Genomic DNA, 18513 nt, shown 5'->3' with positions numbered 1-18513 from the left:
GAGCCGTTGGCGCACCGGACACTGTCCGGTGCACACCGAACAGTCCGGTGCCCCCTTCTGACCGTTGGCTCGGCCACGCGTCGCGCGCGGATTACGCGGCCGACCGTTAGCCCGGCCGAGCGTTGGCTCACCGGAGAGTCCGGTGCTCCACCGGACAGTCTGGTGATTTATAGCCGTACGCCGTTAATTGCTTCCCGAGAGCGATGACTTCGCCTGTGAATGGCTCACCGGACAGTCCGGTGCACCACCGGACAGTCCGGAGATTTATAGCCGTACGCCGTTGATCGCTTCCCGAGAGCAGCCAGTTGACAGTCACCAGCATGGTGCACCGGACACTGTTCGGTGCACCACCGGACAGTCCGGTGTACCCAGCCTGAGCAGTGTCTTGGCTGCTTAGCCAAGCCTTTTCCAAATTGGTCTTTTCCTGTTTCTAGCACTTAGACACAATACATTAGTCTCCAAAAAAATGTACTAAGTCTTAGAAACATACCTTTACTCTTGATTTGCACTTTGTCCATCAATTGGCATAGATTAACACTTAAGCACTTGTGTTGGACACTAAATCACCAAAATACTTAGAAATGGCCCAAAGGCACATTTCCCTTTCAATCTCCCCCTTTTTGGTGATTTATGCCAACACAACACAAAGCAACTAGAACAAGTGCAATATCAATGCAAATAAGAACACAATTTGTTTTGATTCAACTTTGGCATATTTGGATCATACTTTGCCACCACTTGGTTTGTTTTTGCAAATCAAACTCAATTTCCTATCTCTAAGTCAAATTCACTTGTAGAGACATAAAGAGAGGTATTCCAAGAGAAATTGATCAAAGATTCAAAAACTCCCCCTTTTTCCCATAATCAAACATTCTCCCCACAAGAGACCAACTTTTGACAAAGAGAGACAATAAGAGGATTTTGACAAAGCAAAAGCTCTATTCTACTGTTTTCAAAATTCTCAAGTGGTAGCTGATCCATTTCTTGCTTTGGCCTTATTTTCTCCTCCTTTGGCATCAAGCACCAAAACGGGATCAATCTTGGCCCTTAAACCTCATTGCCTCACCAAAATCTTCACATAAGAGTACAAAGGCAATAAGAAGATGGAGATGAACTTGGAGTGAGTTACCCTCTCATCAGAGTGTAGTGGAAGTCTTTCATTGTCCAAGTCCACCTTTCCCTTTCAATCCACCTTTGAGACTAAATCAAGCAAACTCAAGCACACGGTTAGTCTCAAAGGGTCAAGTTGTAGCACATCTCCCCCTAAATATGTGCATCAATCACACATGGACTTTTGAGGTCCGGGGAGTGTTTGTACAACTTGAGCACCATAAATAAACAACAATATGCGTCAAGAACATGATCAAAGGCATAAACACATGTATGCTATAAATCAATTCAAGTTCCACGAATCTAAGACATTTAGCTCACTACGCAGCCTGCAAAAGGTCTTCTCATCTAAAGGCTTAGTAAAGATATCGGCTAGCTGGTTCTCGGTGCTAATATAGAACACTTCGATATCTCCCTTTTGCTGGTGGTCTCTCAAAAAGTGATGCCGGATGTCAATGTGCTTTGTGCGGCTGTGCTCAACAGGATTGTCCGCTATGCGGATAGCACTCTCATTATCACATAGGAGTGGGACTTTGCTCAGATTGTAGCCAAAGTCCCGAAGGGTTTGCCTCATCCAAAGTAGTTGCGTGCAACACTGTCCTGCGGCAACGTACTCGGCCTCAGCGGTGGATAGGGCAATGGAAGTTTGTTTCTTAGAACTCCATGACACCAGGGACCTTCCTAAGAATTGGCATGTCCCCGATGTACTCTTCCTATCGACCTTACATCCAGCATAATCGGAGTCTGAATATCCAATTAAGTCAAAGGTAGACCCCTTTGGATACCAGATCTCGAAGCAAGGCGTAGCGACTAAATATCTAAGAATTCGCTTCACGGCCACTAAGTGACACTCCCTTTGATCGGATTGAAATCTAGCACACATGCATACACTAAGCATAATATCCGGTCTACTAGCACATAAATAAAGCAGAGAACATATCATGGACCGGTATGCTTTTTGATCAACGGACTTACCTCCTTTGTTGAGGTCGACTTGTCCGTCAATTCCCATCGGAGTCTTTGCGGGCTTGGCGTCCTTCATCCCAAACCGCTTTAGCAAGTCTTGCGTGTACTTCGTTTGGGATATGAAGGTGTTGTCCTTGAGTTGCTTCACTTGGAACCCAAGGAAGTAGTTCAACTCGCCCATCATCGACATCTCGAATTTCTGCGTCATCACCCTGCTAAACTCTTCACAAGACTTTTGATTAGTAGAACCAAATATTATGTCATCGACATAAATTTGGCACAAATAAGTCACCATCACAAGTCTTAGTGAATAAAGTTGGATCGGCTTTCCCAACCTTGAAAGCATTAGCAATTAAAAAGTCTCTAAGGCATTCATACCATGCTCTTGGGGCTTGCTTAAGTCCATAGAGCGCCTTAGAGAGCTTACATACGTGGTCGGGGTACCGTTCATCCTCGAAGCCAGGGGGTTGCTCCACGTACACCTCCTCCTTGATTGGCCTGTTGAGGAAAGCGCTCTTCACATCCATTTGGAACAACCTGAAAGAATGGTGAGCGGCATAGGCTAACAAAATACGTATCGACTCTAGCCTAGCCACAGGAGCAAAAGTCTCCTCAAAGTCCAAACCTGCGACTTGGGCATAACCTTTTGCCATAAGTCGAGCCTTGTTCCTCGTCACCACCCTGTGCTCGTCTTGTTTGTTGCGGAACACCCACTTGGTTCCCACAACATTTTGCTTGGGACGCGGCACTAGTGTCCAAACTTCATTACGCTTGAAGTTGTTGAGCTCTTCCTGCATGGCCAACACCCAGTCCGGATCTAGCAAGGCCTCTTCTACCCTGAAAGGCTCAATAGAAGAAACAAAGGAGTAATGCTCACAAAAATTAACTAATCTAGAGCGAGTAGTTACTCCCTTGCTAATATCACCCAAAATTTGGTCGACGGGATGATTCCTTTGAATCGTCGCTCGAACTTGGGTTGGAGGTGCCGCTTGTGCTTCTTCCTCCATCACATGATCATCTTGTGCTCCCCCTTGATCACATGCCTCTTCTTGATGAACCTGTTCATCGTCTTGAGTTGGGGGATGCACCATTGTTGAGGAAGAAGGTTGATCTTGCTCCTTTTGTTCCTGTGGCCACACATCTCCGATCGTTATGGTGCGTATTGCGGCCGTTGGAACGTCTTCTTCATCTACATCGTCAAGATCAACAACTTGCTCTCTTGGAGAGCCATTAGTCTCATCAAATACAATGTCGCTAGAGACTTCAACCAAACCCGATGATTTGTTGAAGACTCTATACGCCTTTGTATTTGAGTCTTAACCTAACAAAAACCCTTCTACAGCTTTGGGAGCAAACTTAGAATTTCTACCTTTCTTCACTAGAATATAGCATTTGCTCCCAAATACACGAAAGTAAGACACAATGGGTTTGTTACCGGTTAGAAGCTCATACGAAGTCTTCTTAAGGAGGCGGTGAAGGTAGACCCGGTTGATGGCATGGCAAGCCGTGTTCACGGCTTCTGACCAAAACCGCTCAGGGGTCTTGAACTCTCCAAGCATTGTCCTCGCCATGTCTATGAGCGTCCTGTTCTTCCTCTCTACCACACCATTTTGCTGTGGTGTGTAGGGATCAGAGAACTCGTGCTTGATCCCTTCCTCCTCAAGGTACTCCTCCACTTGAAGGTTCTTGAACTCGGACCCGTTGTCCCTCCTTATCTTCTTCACCTTGAGCTCAAACTCATTTTGAGCTCTTCTTAGGAAGCGCTTGAGGGTCCCTTGGGTTTTAGATTTATCCTACAAAAAGAGTACCCAAGTGAAGCGGGAAAAATCATCAACTATAACAAGACCATACTTACTTCCTCCTATGCTTAGATAGGCGACGGGTCCGAAGAGGTCCATATGAAGCAACTCCAAAGGTCTTGATGTGGTCATCACATTTTTGGTATGATGAGAGCTTCCCACCTGTTTACCTGCTTGACAAGCTGCACAAGGTCTATCTTTTTTGAAAGTTACATCAGTTAGACCTATCACATGTTCTCCCTTTAGAAGCTTGTGAAGGTTCTTCATCCCCACATGAGCTAAACGGCGATGCCACAGCCAGCCCATGCTAGTCTTAGCAATTAAGCATGCATCTAGACCGACCTCCTCTTTTACAAAATCAACTAAATAGAGTTTGCCGACTAATACACCCTTAAAAGCTAATGAACCATCACTTCTTCTAAAGACAGACACATCTACATTTGTGAATAAGCAGTTATATCCCATATTACAAAGCTGACTCACAGACAACAAGTTATATCCAAGCGACTCAACTAAAAACACATTGGAAATGGAGTGCTCGGATGAAATAGCTATTTTTCCTAACCCTTTCACCTTGCCTTGATTCCCGTCACCGAATATGATTGAGTCTTGGGAATCTTTGTTCTTGACGTAGGAGGTGAACATCTTCTTCTCCCCCGTCATGTGGTTTGTGCATCCGCTGTCGATAATCCAGCTTGAACCCCCGGATGCTTAAACCTGCAAGGCAAATTTAGGCTTGGGTTTTAGGTACCCAACTCTTGTTGGGTCCTACAAGGTTAGTCACAATGGTCTTAGGGACCCAAATGCAAGTTTTATCTCCCTTGCATCTTGCCCCTAACTTCCTAGCAATCACCTTCTTATCCTTTCTACAAATAGCAAAGGAAGCATTGCAAGTATGAAAAATTGTAGAAGGTTCATTGTTTACTTTTCTAGGAACATGAACAACATTTCTTCTAGGCATAGCATTTTTCCTAGCCAAATTTCTATCATGCATAATAGAAGAACTAGAAGCAAACATGGCATGAGAATCAAAAGCATCATAAATTCTATAAGCATTCCTAGAATGTCTCCTATTATGATACATGAAAGCATGGTTCTTTTGAGTACTACTAGCCATAGGGGCCTTCCCTTTCTTCTTGGCGGAGATGGAAGCCTTATGGCTTGTTAAGTTCTTGACTTCCCTCTTGAAGCCAAGACCATCCTTAATTGAGGGGTGTCTACCAATCGTGTAGGCATCCCTTGCAAATTTTATTTTGTCAAATTCACTCTTGCTAGTCTTAAGTTGGGCATTAAGACTAGCCACTTCATCATTCAATTTAGAAATTGAAACTAGGTGTTCACTACAAGCATCAACATTAAAATCTTTACACCTATTGCAAATTGAAACATGTTCTACATAGGATGTTGATTTATTAGCTATTTCTAACTTAGCATTCAAATCATCATTTATGCTCTTTAAGTTAGAAATAGAGTCATGGCATGTAGACAATTCACAAGAGAGCATTTCATTCCTTTTAATTTCTAAAGCAAGGGATTTTTGTGCCTCTACAAACTTATCATGTTCTTCATACAAAAGATCCTCTTGCTTTTCTAATAACCTATTCTTATCATTCAAGGCATCAATTAATTCATTAATCTTATCAACCTTAGTTCTATCTAGGCCCTTGAATAAACATGAATAGTCTATTTCATCATCGCTAGATTCTTCATCACTTGAGGAAGCGTAAGTACTAGTATCACGAGTGCTTACCTTCTTTTCCCTTGCCATGAGGCAGGTGTGATGCTCGTTGGGGAAGAGGAACGATTTGTTGAAGGCGGTGGCGGCGAGTCCTTCATTGTCGGAGTCGGACGACGAACAATCCGAGTCCCACTCCTTGCCAAGGTGTGCCTCGCCCTTAGCCTTCTTGTAAGTCTTCTTCTTTTCCCTCTTGTTCCCTTGTTCCTGGTCACTATCATTATCGGGACAATTGGCGATAAAATGACCAATCTTACTACATTTGAAGCATGAGCGCTTCCCCTTTGTCTTGTTCTTGTTGGGATGCCCCTTGCGACCCTTTAGCGCCGTCTTGAACCGCTTGATGATGAGGGCCATTTCTTCATCATTAAGCCCGGCCGCCTCAACTTGCGCCACCTTGCTAGGTAGCGCCTCCTTGCTCCTCGTTGCTTTGAGAGCAATGGTTTGAGGCTCTTGGATTGGACCATTCAATGCATCATCAACGTATCTAGCCTCCTTGATCATCATCCGCCCGCTTACGAACTTTCCAAGTATCTCCTCGGGCGACATCTTGGTGTACCTAGGATTCTCATGAATATTGTTCACAAGATGTGGATCGAGGACAGTAAAAGACCTTAGCATTAGGCGGACGACGTCGTGGTCCGTCCATCGCGTGCTTCCATAGCTCCTTATTTTGTTGACTAGAGTCTTGAGCCGGTTGTACGTTTGGGTTGGCTCCTCGCCCCTGATCATTGCGAATCTCCCAAGTTCGCCCTCCACCAACTCCATTTTGGTGAGCATGGTGACGTCGTTCCCCTCATGTGAGATCTTGAGGGTGTCCCAAATCTGCTTGGCGTTATCCAATCCGCTCACCTTATGGTATTCATCCCTGCACAATGAAGCTAGAAGAACAGTAGTAGCTTGTGCATTTTTGTGAATTTGCTCATTAATGAACATGGGACTATCAGTACTATCAAATTTCATTCCACTCTCTACTATCTCCCATATGCTTGGATGGAGAGAGAACAAGTGACTACGCATTTTGTGACTCCAAAATCTGTAGTCCTCTCCATCAAAATGAGGAGGTTTACCAAGCGGAATGGAGAGTAAATGAGCATTGGTACTTTGCGGAATACGAGAGTAATCAAAAGAAAAGTTCGAATTGACCGTTTTCTTTTTCTCGTAGTCGTTGTCGTCGTTGTCCTTTTGGGAAGAAGAGGACTCGTCGTTGTCGTTGTAGTAGATGATCTCCTTGATGCGCCTCGTTTTCTTCTTCTTCCCGTCTTTTCTTTTGTGGCCCGACCCTGAGTCAGTAGGCTTGTCATCCTTTGGATCATTGACGAAGGACTCCTTCTCCTTATCATTGACCACCATCCCCTTGCCCTTAGGATCCATATCTTCGGGCGATTAGTCCCTTTCTTGAAGAGAACGGCTCTGATACCAATTGAGAGCACCTAGAGGGGGGGTGAATAGGTGATCCTGTAAAACTTGAAACTTAGTGCCACAAAAACTTGATTAGGAGTTAGCACCAATAAGGCCAAGTGGCTAGAGAGGAGTCTTAGCAAAACACAACAACCACAAAGAGATCAACACAGAGATGGCACATTGGTTTATCCCGTGGTTCGGCCAAGTCCAATACTTGCCTACTCCACGTTGTGGTGTCCCAACGCACGAGGGTTGCACTCAACCCCTCTCAAGCGGTCCAAAGACTCACTTGAATACCACGGTGTTTTGCTTTCACTTTACTATATCTCGCTTGCGAGGAATCTCCACAACTTGGAGCCTCTCGCCCTTACAAAGATGTTCACAAAGAAGCACGGAAGTAAGGATGGGATGAGCAAAGCACACAAGACACAAAATCAGAGCAACACACGCACACAAGTCACAACACGAGCTCTCAACACAACTCAAAGAGTTCTACTCAAATGGAGCTCTAGTTGCTATCACAAAGAATCGAATGCGCGGAATTGAAGCCTTGGTGCTTAGGAATGCTTAGAGAATGCTTGATATTATCCTCCATGCGCCTAGGGGTCCCTTTTATAGCTCCAAGGCAGCTAGGAGCCGTTGAGAGCATTCTAGGAAGGCAATTCTTGCCTTCTGTCGACTGGCACACCTGACAGTCCGGTGCGGATCTCTTTCCTTATTTGGCGAAGCCGACCGTTGCAGATTCAGAGCCGTTGGCGCACCGGACAGTCCGGTGCCCCCTTCTGACCGTTGGCTCGGCCACGCGTCGCGCGCGGATTACGCGGCCGACCGTTGGCCCGGCCGAGCGTTGGCTCACCGGACAGTCCGGTGCTCCACCGGACAGTCTGGTGATTTATAGCCGTACGCCGTTAATTGCTTCCCGAGAGCGATGACTTTGCCTGTGAATGGCTCACCGGACAGTCTGGTGCACCACCGGACAGTCCGGTGATTTATAGCCGTACGCCGTTGATCGCTTCCCGAGAGCATTCAGTTGACAGTCGCCAGCATGGCGCACCGGACACTGTTCGGTGCACCACCGGACAGTCCGGTGTACCCAGCCTGAGCAGCGTCTTGGCTGCTTAGCCAAGCCTTTTCCAAATTGGTCTTTTCCTGTTTCTAGCACTTAGACACAATACATTAGTCTCCAAAACAATGTACTAAGTCTTAGAAACATACCTTTACTCTTGATTTGCACTTTGTTCATCAATTGGCATAGATTAACACTTAAGCACTTGTGTTGGACACTAAATCACCAAAATACTTAGAAATGGCCCAAAGGCACATTTCCCTTTCAATCTCCCCCTTTTTGGTGATTTATGCCAACACAACACAAAGCAACTAGAACAAGTGCAATATCAATGCAAATAAGAACACAAATTGTTTTGATTCAACTTTGGCATATTTGGATCATACTTTGCCACCACTTGGTTTGTTTTTGCAAATCAAACTCAATTTCCTATCTCTAAGTCAAATTCACTTGTAGAGACATAAAGAGAGGTATTCCAAGAGAAATTGATCAAAGATTCAAAAACTCCCCCTTTTTCCCATAATCAAACATTCTCCCCACAAGAGACCAACTTTTGACAAAGAGAGACAATAAGAGGATTTTGACAAAGCAAAAGCTCTATTCTACTGTTTTCAAAATTCTCAAGTGGTACCTGATCCATTTCTTGCTTTGGCCTTATTTTCTCCCCCTTTGGCATCAAGCACCAAAACGGGATCAATCTTGGCCCTTAAACCTCATTGCCTCACCAAAATCTTCACATAAGAGTACAAAGGCAATAAGAAGATGGAGATGAACTTGGAGTGAGTTACCCTCTCATCGGAGTGCAGTGGAAGTCTTTCATTGTCCAAGTCCACCTTTCCCTTTCAATCCACCTTTAAGACTAAATCAAGCAAACTCAAGCACACGGTTATCTCAAAGGGTCAAGTTGTAGCACATCTCCCCCTAAATATGTGCATCAATCACACATGAACTTTTGAGGTCCAGGGAGTGTTTGTACAACTTGAGCACCATAAATAAACAACAATATGCGTCAAGAACATGATCAAAGGCATAAACACATGTATGATATAAATCAATTCAAGTTCCACGAATCTAAGACATTTAGCTCACTACGCAGCCTGCAAAAGGTCTTCTCATCTAAAGGCTTAGTAAAGATATCGGCTAGCTGGTTCTCGGTGCTAATATAGAACACTTCGATATCTCCCTTTTGCTGGTGGTCTCTCAAAAAGTGATGCCGGATGTCAATGTGCTTTGTGCGGCTGTGCTCAACAGGATTGTCCGCTATGCGGATAGCACTCTCATTATCACATAGGAGTGGGACTTTGCTCATATTGTAGCCAAAGTCCCGGAGGGTTTGCCTCATCCAAAGTAGTTGCGCGCAACACTGTCCTGCGGCAACGTACTTGGCCTTAGCGGTGGATAGGGCAACGGAAGTTTGTTTCTTAGAACTCCATGACACCAGGGACCTTCCTAAGAATTGGCACGTCCCCGATGTACTCTTCCTATCGACCTTACATCCAGCATAATCAGAGTCTGAATATCCAATTAAGTCAAAGGTAGACCCCTTTGGATACCAGATCCCGAAGCAAGGCGTAGCGACTAAATATCTAAGAATTCGCTTCACGGCCACTAAGTGACACTCCCTTGGATCGAATTGAAATCTAGCACACATGCATACACTAAGCATAATATCCGGTCTACTAGCACATAAATAAAGCAGAGAACATATCATGGACCGGTATGCTTTTTGATCAACGGACTTACCTCCTTTGTTGAGGTCGACTTGTCCATCAATTCCCATCGGAGTCTTTGCGGGCTTGGCGTCCTTCATCCCAAACCGCTTTAGCAAGTCTTGCGTGTACTTCGTTTGGGATATGAAGGTGCTGTCCTTGAGTTGCTTCACTTGGAACCCAAGGAAGTAGTTCAACTCGCCCATCATCGACATCTCGAATTTCTGCGTCATCACCCTGCTAAACTCTTCACAAGACTTTTGATTAGTAGAACCAAATATTATGTCATCGACATAAATTTGGCACACAAATAAGTCACCATCACAAGTCTTAGTGAATAAAGTTGGATCGGCTTTCCCAACCTTGAAAGCATTAGCAATTAAAAAGTCTCTAAGGCATTCATACCATGCTCTTGGGGTTTGCTTAAGTCCATAGAGCGCCTTAGAGAGCTTACATACGTGGTCGGGGTACCGTTCATCCACAACTTGGAGCCTCTCGCCCTTACAAAGATGTTCACAAAGAAGCACGGAAGTAAGGATGGGATGAGCAACGCACACAAGACACAAAATCAGAGCAACACACGCACACAAGTCACAACACGAGCTCTCAACACAACTCAAAGAGTTCTCTACTCAAACGGAGCTCTAGTTGCTATCACAAAGAATCGAATGCGCGGAATTGAAGCCTTGGTGCTTAGGAATGCTTAGAGAATGCTTGATATTATCCTCCATGCGCCTAGGGGTCCCTTTTATAGCCCAAGGCAGCTAGGAGCCGTTGAGAGCATTCCAGGAAGGCAATTCTTGCCTTCTGTCGACTGGCGCACCGGACAGTCCGGTGCACCACCGGACACTGTCCGGTGCGGATCTCTTTCCTTATTTGGCGAAGCCGACCGTTGCAGATTCAGAGCCGTTGGCGCACCGGACACTGTCCGGTGCACACCGGACAGTCTGGTGCCCCCTTCTAACCGTTGGCTCGGCCACACGTCGCGCGCGGATTACGCGGCCGACCGTTGGCCCGGCTGACCGTTGGCTCACCGGACAGTCCGGTGATTTATAGTCGTACGCCGTTAATTGCTTCCCGAGAGCGATGACTTCGCCTATGAATGGCTCACCGGACAGTCCGGTGCACCACCGGACAGTCCGGTGATTTATAGTCGTATGCCGTTGATCGCTTCCTGAGAGCAGCCAGTTGACGGTCGCCAGCCTGGCGCACCGGACACTGTCCGGTGCACCACCGAACAGTCCGGCGTACCCAGCCTGAGCAGCGTCTTGGCTGCTTAGCCAAGCCTTTTCCAAATTGGTCTTTTCCTGTTTCTAGCATTTAGACACAATACATTAGTCTCCAAAACAATGTACTAAGTCTTAGAAACATACCTTTACTCTTGATTTGCACTTTGTCCATCAATTGGCATAGATTAACACTTAAGCACTTTTGTTGGACACTAAATCACCAAAATACTTAGAAATGGCCCAAAGGCACATTTCCCTTTCACCCATAAAGCGCCTTTGAGAGCTTATATACATAGTTAGGATACTCACTATCTTCAAAGCCTAGAGGTTGCTCAACATAGACCTCTTCCTTGATTGGTCCATTGAGGAAGTCACTCTTCACGTCTATTTGATAAAGCTTAAAGCCATGGTAAGTAGCATAGGCAAGTAATATACAAATTGACTCAAGCCTAGCTACGGGTGCATAAGTTTCACCAAAATCCAAACCTTCGACTTGTGAATAGCCCTTGGCCACAAGTTGTGCTTTGTTTCTTATCACCACACCATGCTCATCTTGCTTGTTGCGGAATACCCACTTGGTACCTACAACATTTTGGTTAGGACGTGGAACTAAATGCCATACCTCGTTCCTTGTGAAGTGGTTGAGCTCCTGATGCGTCACGATGCCCGATCTTCACGACGTAGGATCAATCTTCAGATAACTAGCTTCAAAGAAGCCAAGATAACTTGCTGCAAGCAGCGATAACTAGTGCAACCTGACAAATAAAACTCGAAGCCAACCACCGTCTTTAACCGGCAGCCTGAATCGAGGATTCGCCCAACCACACTCTTAAAGAACCAACCAACACAGCCTACAATCAATCGAGGAGACCTCGAAGGGAGTAGGAGCACCAATTGGGAGCGGATGAAGCCGCCGCTTCTGCAATCCCGCGAAGGAATTCACAAGAGCAAAGGGGTAGAGATCACTCTCAATATTTGTTAGCACACAACTGAACAAAGGGGTTCTGTTTTAGATTATCATAAGCTGTCTTACATCATAGACATAGGGGGGTATTTATACTAGTAACAACCAGCCTTAGCAAGGTATAAACACGAAACAAAAGTATTTTCACGTGCTAATGTGAAGGAGCCTCTTCGGAAGATCTGCAGAGCTGATTTCCGTGTGGTTGTTTGACTTCTGCGCAGCCTTCAGTATTTTGACAATAACTTCTTCTAGAAATCTTCAAATGACGTGGGACTGGTTGCATTGGAAAGCTAACTTGATAAGCTTTCTCACCATATATATCATGCTTAATGAAACTTCGTAGAATGATGCAGTTTAATACGAAAACTTGGTCATCAAGCAGACTGTTGACCTTCTGACCAGTCAGCACTAAAGTAGGTCGGCTGCCTTTCTGGTAGATGTAGTTAAGTCGGCTGTAGAAGCATTGGAAACTAGACTTCAAGAGCTTTCCAAAAAGTACTTATGGGCCTTCATAGCTTTTGGGAATCAAAAGTTATGACTGTTTCTTCTGGACGGTTCTGTAGCGCTGGACTGACTCGGACGTAGCTCTTCTTGCTGATTCGCCTTTGATATGTTTTGTCCTTCCTCTTGGTGAACCTCTTGCTGTAGCTTCTTAGGTCGGCTACGTGTAATTGGTCCATCAAAGACTAGCGTGTGCACCTCTTGCTGTAGCTTCTTAGCTCGGCTACGTGTAATTGGTCCATCAAAGACTCGGGTTGGTGACGATGTTGGTTGTACTTGAGTTCATGTAGTATAACTTGGGGGTTGTAATGTGTTGCTTAATGGCATGGTCGTATCATCCTCCTCCCCTTGAAAAGGAGTCGTCCTCGACTCTGAAGTGTCTTCACTTGTAAATGGTAAGAGGTCAGCAACATTGAACGTGTTGCTCACGCCATAGCTCGGTGGAAGATATATCTTGTATGCATTATCATTGATCTTGGCAAGAACACGAAATGGACCATTCCCTCGTGGCTCCTGCAATAAAAGCAATCTAACCGAAGAATTTGGTACACAAAGTTTGTTAGCTCCAAACAAAAATCCATCATGTATATGATATTTCTCCCAGCCTTTTCCATCTTTACAACGAATGTATGGTTCTGAAAATTCAGGATCATCATTGTACATTTCTTTCAAATTTTCAAGACCCAAAACTTTTACCTCTAGTTGATTCAACAACACATTCCTTCGAGACAAGGCATCAACGACCACATTGTCCTTACCTTTCTTATATTTCACAATGTATGGAAATATTTCGATAAACTCAACCCATTTGGTATGGCGACGGTTCAGTTTGGCTTGCCCTTTCAAATACTTAAAAGCTTCATGATCGGAATGAATAACAAACTCTTTTGGCCATAAGTAGTGCTGCCATGTTTCAAGCACTCGGACCAAAGCATACAATTCTTTGTCATACACAGAATAATTTAATTGAGCACCTCCCAATTTTTCACTAAAATATACTATAGGTTTTCCTTGTTGCATTAAAACTCCTCCTATCCCAATCCCACTAGCATCACATTCTACTTCAAAAGTTTTAGTGAAATCAGGAAGAATAAGTACAGGTGCTTCAGTCAAACGTTTCTTCAATTCTTGAAAAGCATTTTCTTGTGAGTTTCCCCATTTAAATTCAACACCTTTCTTTGTCAATTCATTTAAAGGGAAAGCGATGGTACTGAAATCTCGCACAAATCTTCTATAAAAACCAGCAAGACCATGAAAACTTCTTACTTGACTTACATTCGTTGGAGCTGGCCAATCCTTGATAGCTTTCACCTTGGATTCATCCACCTCTATTCCTTTTGCTGAAACAACAAAGCCAAGAAACACAACATGGTCTGTGCAAAAACTACACTTCTCAAGATTAGCAAATAATTTCTCCTTTCTTAGCTCATCTAAGACTTGCCAAATGTGTTTCACATGTTCATCAAAAGATTTGTTATAAATTAGAATATCATCAAAGTAATCAACAATAAATTTTCCAATGAAAGTTCTTAAGACATGGTTCATTAATCTCATAAAAGTACTAGGAGCATTTGTCAAATCAAATGGCATCACTAACCATTCATACAACCCAAATTTTGTTCGAAATGCAGTTTTCCACTCATCTCTAGTTTTAATCCTTATTTGATGGTATCCACTTCTCAAATCAATTTTAGTAAAAATTGTGGAACCACTTAATTTAGCAAGCATACCATCTAGCCATGGAATAGGATGGCGATAGCGAACTGTAATATTATTTATAGCTCTCCAATCAACACACATCCTCCAAGATCCATATTTTTTAGGTACTAAAATCACAGGAACAGCACAAAGGCTTAAAGTTTCACAAACAAAACCTTTATCAAGAAGTTCTTGCACTTGCCTTCGTATCTTCTTAGTTTCTTCAGGATTGGTTCGATATGGTGCACGGTTAGGAAGTGCAGCCCCTGGAATAAGATCGATTTGATGCTCAATCCCTCGAATTGGAGGTAATCCAGCTAGTGTTTCTTGTGGAAACACATATTCAAAGTCCTGCAAAAGATCACCCACAACACTAGGAAGAGATGTTATGTCGTTAGGAGAAATCAAAACATCTTTGCTCACAAGTACAAATAGCACTTGATAAGGGTTGTTCCTCACTTCTCTCAGCTCAGATTTTGTGGCAAGCATAACTAGATGTTCTCCCTCTTCTTTCTTTTTATCTCTTGAATTTGGCTTGTAGCACTCACTCACCGAATTGTGGATGGCACTCAATTTCTTTTGCTCTTCTCCTCCTTTAATTGCTGCACTAATTTTAGTTTTCTTTTGTAATTGTTCAACCATGATTTGTTGAGGGGTCATAGGCTTGAATACAAACTTTCTCCCTTTCAGATCTAGTGTGTACTGATTTGTTCTTCCACAATGCTGAGAATATCGGTCATATTGCCAAGGTCTTCTCAACAGCAAGTGACACACAAACATGGGTGCAACATTGCACTCCACTGTGTCAACAAACTCTCCAATCTTGTACGGAACTTTCACCTTATAACCAATCTTGATATCTCCTGATTCATTCAACCATTGGACATGATATAGATGAGGGTGTTGCTGCAACTTCAGATCAATCCTTTCAACCATCTCACGACTTGCAAGATTATGGCAACTTCCTCCATCAATGATCACCTTTACTACTTTGTCTTGCACTTTTGCTCTCATTTGAAAAAGATTATGTCGATGTCCAATTTCAGCTTCTTTCATTTGAACACTCAATATTTGTGTAACCACAAGAGCGGTACTATGCTCAAATTCACTTCCCGTTTGTTCTTCCAATTTATCAGTGTCATCTACATTTCCTGCTTTAGCTTCCTCTTCACTAGCTGATGTATATTCTCCATCATCAGTCACAAGGATCACACGATTATTTGGACATTCCTTTATGACATGACCACGACCTCCACACTTGAAGCACTGAATACCACTACTCTTGGTTGTTGAACCCACTGATATTGAAGTGGATGCTGCTGGTTTATAACTCGGGTTTGGAGCAGCACCGTTCTTTCCACTAGAATTGCCTTGAATATTGGATCGCAGGCCTCCAGTTGAACCTTTTGTTGCTGAGGATGCAGCAGTAAACCTTAAGATCGATTTGCTTCCTCCAGTCATGGTTCGTGCACCATATGACAAGGGCTTGCTGCTCTTAGCATCTTGTTGCAGCTGGCGTTCAGCTTTGGTGGCCTGATGTACCAAATCAATAAGACTTTGGTACGGCTGAAACTCAACAATACGCTGAATGTTGCGGTGTAACCCAGCCATGAAACGTGCAATGGTTTGCTCTTCGTCTTCATACACATTGGCTCTAATCATGGCCTTCTCCATCTCCTTATAATACTCCTCAACAGAGAAACTTCCTTGTCTCAAATTCTGCAATTTATCAAAAAGATCACGCCGATAATGCTTCGGCACAAAACGAATTCTCATTTCTCGCTTCATCTCTTGCCAAGTAATAATAGGGTCCTCTCCATCTTCTTCACGATCACGAAGAAGTTGCTCCCACCAAATCAGAGCATATCCCTCAAACTCAAGAGATGCCATTGCGAGTTTCTTCTCCTCTGAATAATTATGTAGGCGGAAGATTTTCTCCACCTTCAATTCCCATGTGAAATAATCTTCAGGATTAGATCTACCATCAAATTTTGGCATGGTAAACTTAAGTTTCCCAAATCTCTCTTCTTGGTTGACACCTCTATGATGACGATGACCATAGCGATGTTGAGACTGATCATCCCCAAATTCAGATTCTTCATTGTCATTATTTCTTCGATTCCGGCCTCTTCCTCTACCATATGCAGCACCTTGATTTCTCCTCCCATGTTCACTTGCTCTTCTAGAATAATTTCCTTCATCTTCTTCCCCATCTTCATCATGGTTTCTTACACCGTCGGGGAGTCGACGACGACCTCTGATTTCAGCCATAAGTGTCTGAAGATCTTGTGCCAACAGATCTTGCTTGGCTTCTATGCTTTGTTTGAGCTCATTGAATTGTATCAGGGTGACACATTCTTCAATCTCAACGTTGGGATCCATCTTCCTGCGAAGTTAGTGGCAACAAGGCAACAAATATAGGTGGAATATGAAGCTATATAGAATCTCACAACCTCACCACTCTTACCAACCAAAGCTCTTATGAGTTCTCTGCGGGTTGCAAGAAAATGTGTGGTGGTAACAAGAAAGTGGTGGTTAAGCGAATACAAGACCAGAGTACCGATTACGATGGCTTATATGTGGAGCTTGGTGGGGAATAATTAAACAAGGGATACAATCTGAATTCTAGTTGTTGCTAAGTTAAATAACCATCCGACTAGAAGTTCCCTGCCTAGTGCTGACCACAAGATTCGAGTGATGTAAATAGATCAAACACACGCGCAAGAAATTTCAGATTTGATGCAGACAAGGAGTATGATTGGAATGCAAGTGTTGCAATCAGATCCAACCAAAATTTTGCACCAAATGACAATAGCAAACTAGTTGAATAACTTGATAAAATTTTCAGCACTTGTGCACATAAACAAACTGATTGTTCTACTTTTGTTTCACAATCTTGTTCAACACTTTTCTTTGGTACTTTGCTTTCTTCTTTTTTTTGATACTTTTTTTATAGAACTAAACACAGAGATCTGATACGATATTGCACACTTTATAATACTTAACAAAGAACTCAACCAACAGCTATAACTTAAATAGGATCAAAGTTAACGCGAAGGAAATGATGAGGTTTTTTTTAGAATACTCTTTTTGTGGATATTTTCAGATATATATAAGAGGCTCAAAGGGAACACAAAGAATAGAGTGACCAGCAACTAAACAAAGACTCTAAGGACTGAAACTTAACAAAACTCACTGGAACAACAGATTGAAACAAAGGGCTATGACAAAATATTTTTATGGCTTTTTGGTGGATAGGACGAACACAAAATATATGTAGCTAAGGGTAAAGAATCCTACCGTGGCAACTGAGGCTTTGATACCAGATGATGCGTCACGATGCCCGATCTTCACGACGTAGGATCAATCTTCAGATAACTAGCTTCAAAGAAGCCAAGATAACTTGCTGCAAGCAGCGATAACTAGTGCAACCTGACAAATAAAACTCGAAGCCAACCACCGTCTTTAACCGGCAGCCTGAATCGAGGATTCGCCCAACCACACTCTCAAAGAACCAACCAACACAGCCTACAATCAATCGAGGAGACCTCGAAGGGAGTAGGAGCACCAATTGGGAGCGGATGAAGCCGCCGCTTCTGCAATCCCGCGAAGGAATTCACAAGAGCAAAGGGGTAGAGATCACTCTCAATATTTGTTAGCACACAGCTGAACAAAGGGGTTCTGTTTTAGATTATCATAAGCTGTCTTACATCATAGACATAGGGGGTATTTATACTAGTAACAACCAGCCTTAGCAAGGTATAAACACGAAACAAAAGTATTTTCACGTGCTAATGTGAAGGAGCCTCTTCGGAAGATCTGCAGAGCTGATTTCCGTGTGGCTGTTTGACTTCTGCGCAGCCTTCAGTATTTTGACAATAACTTCTTCTAGGAATCTTCAAATGACGTGGGACTGGTTGCATTGGAAAGCTAACTTGATAAGCTTTCTCACCATATATAGCATGCTTAATGAAACTTCGTAGAATGATGCAGTTTAATACGAAAACTTGGTCATCAAGCAGACTGTTGACCTTCTGACCAGTCAGCACTAAAGTAGGTCGGCTGCCTTTCTGGTAGATGTAGTTAAGTCGGCTGTAGAAGCATTGGAAACTAGACTTCAAGAGCTTTCCAAAAAGTACTTATGGGCCTTCATAGCTTTTGGGAATCAAAAGTTATGACTGTTTCTTCTGGACGGTTCTATAGCGCTGGACTGACTCGGACGTAGCTCTTCTTGCTGATTCGCCTTTGATATGTTTTGTCCTTCCTCTTGGTGAACCTCTTGCTGTAGCTTCTTAGGTCGGCTACGTGTAATTGGTCCATCAAAGACTAGCG

Source organism: Zea mays, chromosome 5 (genome assembly GCF_902167145.1).
Source record: "Zea mays cultivar B73 chromosome 5, Zm-B73-REFERENCE-NAM-5.0, whole genome shotgun sequence".
In the NCBI taxonomy this organism is placed as follows: Eukaryota; Viridiplantae; Streptophyta; class Magnoliopsida; order Poales; family Poaceae; genus Zea; species Zea mays.
Note: the sequence above shows the minus strand (reverse complement) of the source record.